Here is a 2,500-nt window from a genome sequence, read left to right as displayed (position 1 = left end):
CGTGTGCCGATGGTGTTCGGGGCAACCGCCCGCACCAGGGCCCTGCGTGTGCCGATGGTGCTGGGGGCAACCGCCCGCACCAGGGCCCAGCGTGTGCCGATGGTGCTGGGGGTAACCGCCCGGACCAGGGCCCAACGTGTGCCGATGGTGGTCGAGGGAACCGCCCGCACCAGGGCCCAGCGTGTGCCGATGGTGCTGGGGGCAAGCGCCCGCACCAGGGCCCAGCGTGTGCCGATGGTGCTGGGGGTAACCGCCCGGACCAGGGCCCAACGTGTGCCGCTGGTGCCGCATTTTTTTCACTCGGGACAGCATCGCCGGAGCATCACCGGAGTACCGCCGGAGAACCTGACCGGCGGCATTGGGGTTCCGGCGATTGGGAGGGGGGCCGGGGGGGTGTGCGCACATGATGTGCGATGGGTGCTGGTACTTGGCCTTGTGTTGGCCCCCTATCCCTCATCAAACCTCTGAGAATTCACACCCCCTTAAAGAGCATTTGAGATTTTACAGGTTTGCTACCAGTAGCCGTTAAAGTGTCTGAAATGGGGACACTTTTTTCAAACGGTCACAAAATCTTCTCTACTTCGAGTTTTTAGCTGAATTTTTTTGTGCATGCCAACAAAAATAGAAGGATCATGCCTACAAAATTTGGGGCCAAAAATCCTTATAAAAAAATTTTAAAAAATCACGAACCGCAAAAAGTTTCGAAAATCGTGAAAAATAGAAAACGAGTCATCTTGCAACGAAACTTCACGTGAAGGCTTAGGGGACCATTGTATGAATTTACAAGCCATAAAAATGGCATTGGCACGGCAGAAATTTGAAGATGTGCCTAAACCCACCAGGGCCCAGCGTGTGCCGATGGTGCTCGAGGCAACCGCCCGCACCAGGGCCCAGCGTGTGCCGATGGTGCTCGAGGCAAGCGCTCGCACCAGGGCCCAGCGTGTGCCGACGGTGGTCGAGGCAACCGCCCGCACCAGGGCCGATAGTGTGCCGATGGTGCTCGAGGCAACTTGTCGCACCAGGGCCCAGCGTGTGCCGATGGTGATCGAGGCAACCTGCCGCACCAGGGCCCAGCGTGTGCCGATGCTGGTCGAGGCAAGCGCCCGCACCAGCGCCCAGCGTGTGCCGATGGTGCTCGAGGCAACCGACCGCACCAGGGCCCAGCGTGTGCCGATGGTGCTCGAGGCAACCTGCCGCACCAGGGCCCAGCGTGTGCCGATGGCGCTCGAGGCAAGCTCCCGCACCAGGGCCCAGCGTGTGCGGATGGTGCTCGAGGCAACCTGCCGCACCAGGGCCCAGCGTGTGCGGATGGCGCTCGAGGCAAGCGCCCGCACCAGGGCCCAGCGTGTGCCGATGGTGGTCGAGGCAACCGCCCGCACCAGGGCCCAGCGTGTGCCGATGGTGGTCGAGGCAACCGCCCGCACCAGGGCCCAGCGTGTGCCGATGGTGGTCGAGGCAACCTGCCGCACCAGGGCCCAGCGTGTGCCGATGGTGGTCGAGGCAACCTGCCGCACCAGGGCCCAGCGTGTGCCGATGGTGCTCGAGGCAACCGACCGCACCAGGGCCGAGCTTGTGCCGAAGGTGGTCGAGGCAAGCGCCCGCACCAGGGCCCAGCGTGTGCCGATGGTGGTCGAGGCTGCCGATGATGGTCGAGGCAACCTGCCGCACCAGGGCCCAGCGTGTGCCGATGGTGCTCGAGGCAACCGACCGTACCAGGGCCGAGCGTGTGCCGATGGTGCTCGAGGCAAGCGCCCGCACCAGGGCCCAGCGTGTGCCGATGGTGGTCGAGGCAACCTGCCGCACCAGGGCCCAGCGTGTGCCGATGGTGGTCGAGGAAAGCGCCCGCACCAGGGCCCAGCGTGTGCCGATGGTGGTCGAGGCAAGTGCCCGCACCAGGGCCCAGCGTGTGCCGATGGTGGTCGAGGCAACCTGCCGCACCAGGGCCCAGCGTGTGCCGATGGTGGTCGAGGCAAGCGCCCGCACCAGGGCCCAGCGTGTGCCGATGGTGGTCGAGGCAACCGCCCGCACCAGGGCCCAGCGTGTGCCGATGGTGGTCGAGGCAACCTGCCGCACCAGGGCCCAGCGTGTGCCGATGGTGCTCGAGGCAACCGACCGCACCAGGGCGGAGCGTGTGCCGATGGTGGTCGAGGCAACCGCCCGCACCAGGGCCCAGCGTGTGCCGATGGTGGTCGAGGCTGCCGATGGTGGTCGAGGCAACCTGCCGCACCAGGGCCCAGCGTGTGCCGATGGTGGTCGAGGCAACCGACCGCACCAGGGCCGAGCGTGTGCCGATGGTGCTCGAGGCAAGCTGCCGCACCTGGGCCCAGCGTGTGCCGATGGTGGTCGAGGCAACCGCCCGCACCAGGGCCCAGCGTGTGCCGATGGTGATCGAGGCAACCGACCGCACCAGGGCCCAGCGTGTGCCGATGGTGCTCGAGGCAACCTGCCGCACCAGGGCCCAGCGTGTGCCGATGGTGGTCGAGGCAAGCGCCCGCACCAG

The sequence above is a fragment of the Durio zibethinus genome, unplaced genomic scaffold (assembly GCF_047325235.1).
Source record: "Durio zibethinus cultivar Kanyao isolate XHJ-2024 unplaced genomic scaffold, ASM4732523v1 HiC_scaffold_392, whole genome shotgun sequence".
In the NCBI taxonomy this organism is placed as follows: domain Eukaryota; kingdom Viridiplantae; phylum Streptophyta; class Magnoliopsida; order Malvales; family Malvaceae; genus Durio; species Durio zibethinus.
This window is presented reverse-complemented; position numbering follows the sequence as displayed.